At 36.6% G+C, this 6,000-nt stretch overlaps 1 protein-coding gene across 3 annotated transcripts in view; it reads right to left on the minus strand.

Moving 5' to 3' along the window:
* LOC135211195 (transmembrane protein 65-like) overlaps nt 1–6,000 on the minus strand; it is a 162,811-nt gene that overhangs the window by 123,995 nt on the left and 32,816 nt on the right. The window lies entirely within an intron of this gene.

The following is a 6,000-nucleotide window of genomic DNA, read 5'->3' on the forward strand; positions in this document are numbered from 1 at the left end:
CCAAAGCATACATGATAATTAAAATTTTTCACACAACACAACAGCATGGGTTCCATTACTCATGGAATATATTATAAGTTTAATAAAAAAACACAGGTGCCCTAAATTAAGTTTGGGCATGGCTTGCCTTCATGATCTAAATTGTGACAGACTGTTGTTGGTCTGGATTAAACTGACACTATGCACGGGTAGCTTGAACTTGACTACTAACAGAAAAGAGTGACCTGAAATACAATCTCACTGGGCATGAGTGGCCTGGACTAAACAGTTACTAATTTGGATACCCTTAACTAAACTTTAATGAGTAAGGATGGACTAAAATTAATTGTTGACAAACAAGAGTTGCTTGGATTACAGTTTCAGTAGATAAGGATGATCCATGTCACTCTTTACTGAGCAAGAACCTGAAATAGACAAACACAAAACTCTCTCTCTCTCTCTCTGCTCTCCTCTCTCTCTCTCTCATCTCGCTCTCTCATCATCTCTCGACTCTCTCTCTCTCTCTCTCTCTCTCTCTCATCAGTTAATGTCTTAAGACAATGTCAAAAGGTAACCATAGAAGAAACCAAGGTAAAAACTCTGATATGGCTCTGTTCAAAGATAAGATGACCTTCAGGCAACTTGTAGGTGTTGAGAACTGTGAATTAAAATAAAATGTACAAACTCATCAAGGCACCACTTGCCTAAAACATCCTGTGCACGCTAACAGAGCCAGCTGTTGAGTGGGTACATCAGGATGACATGCACAGCAGTCACGAAATCGATGCATAAGCAGGGAATAGTAAGTATCACTAAACCAAAGGCACTAGATACTTATTGACACTGCCTTTCCTACTATTACTGTAGGTTGTCAATTCAATGGATGAGGTCCTGGAGCTTTTTAACAAAAAACTTGATGTACATTATGGAAACTGGAATTGCCATGGCTGCTGGTACCAGACTTGCCCACCAAGTGGTGTGCAGCAGCACGGTATGATTTCTCAGCCAGGTCCTCGTGTGCTATGCACAAATCAACCTGTTGTTGCTAACTAAATGATCACATATAAAGCATTAGAGGAAAGTACAATGCAAGCACACCAATTGACAAAAATGTATATCCAATGTTCACATTCTGTCAACATGAAGTGGCATTGTTTAGCAAGGAAAATACCTGAGGTGAAATTTTTCCTTTTAGTTTTGAGTCATACAGTCAGTGCAGTTGACCTAGCAAACACATACTTGATCACATGTCTACATGACATTAATGAAGAACTGGGATATACAACATACTGAAAAAATGGCAAGTCATAATCACTTACACAGCAATAATAGTAGCAATTTTTTTCTTCTTCACTTTCATCTGACTATATTGACACATTGACATAAAAAACACTGAGAAGGCTACAAGGTCTCCAGTTGAAATTAGAGTATCACTGTAAATAAAAATAGGTACAGTATATCATAAAGATACATACTCACTGAAATTTACATACACTTTGGAAACTGGATATAATGCGGCTCATACTTACACATAGTAACTATTAAACTCAGATACATTTACTAGAACTGGAATAAACCCATCCTCACCAAGGTAGTCAAGTATTTAAATGTTTTTTTGTTTTTTTGGCTGAAATATACATAAATATGCAAATGGAATCTATTGGTCACTTTTTTTTTTACCAAATCATCCACAAATCATGTATAAATTATGTATGAAATATCCCCAAGCAATCTCCTATTTCACGTCACTGACAAAAAGGTATCGTAATGTCCTAAAACCGCCTTCTAGTCCCAACCCTTATGCATTTTTCAGGGGAATGCCCTCAACTGTAAAGTAATATAGCAAGACATATAGAACAAAATTATGAAGTGAGACTATGTCAAAACACATACTATTAAACAAATGCTATGATAAACGGAACAGAAATAAAAACTTGAAATAATATAACATGATTATAAAACAAATGAGGATAAGTAATATTGTAACTTAATGTATGGATCCCCCCAAATTCTTCACTCGGTCCTATTGCAATGTAGGGTTAATATTGCAACATGATTGGTTAAATACATGTACCCCCCCAAAATCCCCAATTATTTTTCTCACTTAGGAGTCACTGTCTGAAACAAAATCTCCCCTATAACATGGCACATGCGTGGTAGCATTAGTCATCGTAATAGCAGTAGTAGTAGGTAGACTTTGCCTGTGAAACAGCTCCATTATCATTTTTTTTATAGCTTGTTTCCGCTTGTATTTTGCGTTTCAAATGTCATATGAGGAAATAACACAACAACATGGCAAAAACTTTCCCCCAAGTGTTTTACCCCACCCATAACCCTGCTTTTTCATTGGTCCCCCTTACTGTAGGATAGAGTTCAAAGGTAAATTACAGGTTAATTACAGCCGGGTAAAAAAAATAATACTTTAAATTCTTGTTCAAGAGGTAAAACTGTATAAAAAAACGTCAACTGCCATAGTCTAGTTCGCCACAGAATAGTTTATATAGATCTACCCAAATTCCCCCCAAATCCTTCAACATTAACACTAAAAGTAGGTAAGGGGAAACACCGCAGTCGATCCATTGTCATCGCGTGGCTCAGCCTTATTCACTTGATATTTAATTGGTGAAACAAGAATAAAATTATATCTTTAAGCATACCATTCAAAAGATTGAAGTTTCTTCAACATAGTGTGATATATGAAAGCCCAATACGAACTAAAATAAGCATGTGAGGTCTTCGTAAAATATGTTTTCAAGGCAGTTTTAAAATCCAATATGGCGGTAACCGTGTGACTTGACGTTCATAACAACAGCCAAGCCACCATCTCTTTCCCAGCCTTCCCAGCACTCATTTGAACAATGTTAGGGTATATATGTAACATTTATTGATCTTACTCAAGATTGCAGTTGTAATCAGCACAATAAAACAACATTTTGTTGCCTATATCAGTGAAAGTATGAAACTTTTTATACCCAGGGTCATGGTTTGAACAGAAATTAATTTTTACCTTGTAATCGGTGGTTTTATCCTCACAGCCATCACAACTGAAGCTCCACAATGCTAATTTGATTGTAATTATACACATTTGGTCTTAAATCACTCCAAATTGCACTTGAACTACGCTGCGGTTCCTGGTTCCTAAGCGCTCACTCCACAAACACAGTTACAGGCAGCATACGAGTAGTACACGGTTTATGAGGTGCAAAGCTTTATTCCCTTAATTGTTTACTTTTTCATTATTTAGTTTAACTTTACTTTGTTACTTTAAAATGTTTATTTAATTCATGTCTATTATCCCTATTTTGCAACCAAATTTACCCCGAAAAATTACAGATATTTCTGAAGTACATACGAGCAGATGACGACAAAATGACCTATAGTTGCCAATCTAGTGGAACTTCATACATACGCCGATGCATTTACAAGCTGTTTCCATGAATTCTAGTTGTCATAGTAATGCAGTAATGGTAAAATTGCTGTAATATGTATATATACTACAAATACTAGATACGCTAATTTCACTTATTTCCCCGGTTTTGTGTAAGTCTTATACCCAGTTTGGAGGGTAAACACAAACCAATTGGCAACACTCATAAACAATTGAAGAGTGCGAAGAACGCCGGAAGTACCGTTCACAAGCAAAACTGTTGAAATTTGAGTCAGGAATCTAGTTACTTTTTCAACAATGATATTTTCAAATTAATAATCATGAATATGGTAAAAATATTTTATGCAATTCATGACCTTCTACTGCCTTTAACTATTTATTTAAATAATTATCTAGTGCACGCTTCTTCTTCTTTTCTTCTACTACCAAAAATCGTAGTTTCCCTAAAAAAGTAGTGGTTGGAAGTCGTTGTTTATGATTGTTGTGATGAAAGTGCCCCAGCGTCTATGGGTACAAGTGGTGTGCGGGTTTAGCACAGGAAATGGGAAGTTTGTTGACACAAGTGATTCACAAACATCGAAATGGCGTCAATCTTCTGAATATTCCGATTTGTAAGTAAAAATTTTGAAAGCGTCATGGAGGTAATGTGCACTGCAAAGGCCACACTTTTCATTACCCTCTGTTTAAATCTTAAAATATAGCCTTAATTTCTAACTTTGGAGAAAATACTTACTTCGAAGGGAGAGTATAGGTCTTGAGCTCCTGCTATCACCACCAACAACTCATGACTGATGACTATCTCTGGTGTCAGGACGTGTTAAAGTACTTTTTCGGAGGGTGGCCAAAAACGTGGTAGTCAGTGAGTTGGCCAGTCCAGTCGGTTGTTTACCCTATACCTAAAAGGGTAAACAATCATGGACGATCCACCATCATCACGCTGGACGGGTCTTATTCACTCGATATTTAATTGGTGAAACAAGAAAACAATTACAACTCTAAGCATACCATTCAAAAGATTGAAGTTTCATCAACATAATGTGATATATGAAAGCCCAATACGAACTAAAATAAGCATGTGACACTTCGTAAAATATGATTTCAAGGCAGTTTTGAAATCCAATATGGCGGCGATTGTGTGGATGGACGGGTCTGTTCACGGATGGACACCATCTTTCCCAGCCTTCCCAGCACTCATTTGAACAATGTTAGCGTATATATGTAACGTTTATTGATCTTACTCAAGATTGCAGTTGTAATCAGCACGATAAAACAACATTTTGTTGCCTATATTAGTGAAAGTATGAAACTTGTTATTCCTGGGGTCATGGTTTGAACTGAATTCATTTTTACCTTGTAATCGGTGGTTTTTATCCTTTCTGCCATCACAACTGAAACTCCACAGTACTTATTTGATTGTTATTATACACATTTTGGTCTCAATTCACTCCACACTGCACTTGAGCCATGTTGCTGTCCCTGGTTCCTAAGCGCTTACTCCACAAACACAGTTACGAGCAGCAGACGACGACACTGCAAAGTTTTATTCCCTTAATTATTTACTTTACTCAATATTTATTTCAACTTTACTTTGTTATTTCAAAATATTTATTCAATTCATGTCTATAATCCCTTTTTTGCAACCAAATTACCCAGAAAGATTACAGATATTTCTAAAGTAGATACAATCCAATATTTCTAACCTTGTCGTACATCTGGCTGCCGAAAACCATAGAGGAACAGACTATGGATAAGTGGATTATAATTTTTTTTTTTTTTTTTTTTTTAAATAACTGTATGCCAGAAATAAATGTAACCTTTAATGTTTGCAAGCTAAGAATGGCAAAATCATCGTTGCGCACATTAGTGGAGCTTCACAACATGCCGATGCATTATTATAAACTGTTTTCCATGAATTCTAGTTGTCATAGTAATGCAATAATGATAAAATTGCTTTAATATTTATGTATATATACTTCAAATACATAGCCTAATTTCACCAATTTCCACGTTTCGTGTATAGTCTTATACCCAGTTTTTGGAGGGTGAACACATACCGAATGCCAACAGAAAGAGGAGAGACGAGAGAGAGAGAGAGAAGAAAGGAAGGCGAAGGAAGGAAGAAGGAAAGGGGTGGCGGTGGAAGGGGGGGAGAGGGCAGGTGGAGCTTTTTACGTGTGTTCGTATCCATTTCTGGATAATGAAGTTTTTGTCTCTTGGTACAAGGACAAGTGTCGTTATTCGTTACAATTAGTGATTCACGATACCCTTATAAATTACGGCACTGGATGTAATGCACTATAGCAAAATCTCATTCTGATACGAGTGTTCGTTACAGAAATGTTGCCAAATAACGTGTTTGCACTGTCTCTGAAACCCATAGTAGGATGCTGCTTAGTTGTTAATCAAGTTTTTTTGTAACCAAGTATTTTTTACAAGCTAGCTATTGTATAAATTTGTATTTTTCTCAATCACACATATGCCCCTCAATGCTAACTTTCCTCTTTTAACGACTTTCTGGTCATTGCAAATTCGGCCCACCCCATAAATTCTTATGGTGCGAAAATAGAGGCCCAGGACCACCCGAAAGCGATTGCATCACACTACGGTGGTAATCCGGCAGTAAAACATCTTCA

This window comes from Macrobrachium nipponense, chromosome 4 (assembly GCF_015104395.2).
Source record: "Macrobrachium nipponense isolate FS-2020 chromosome 4, ASM1510439v2, whole genome shotgun sequence".
NCBI classification, from domain to species: Eukaryota; Metazoa; Arthropoda; class Malacostraca; order Decapoda; family Palaemonidae; genus Macrobrachium; species Macrobrachium nipponense.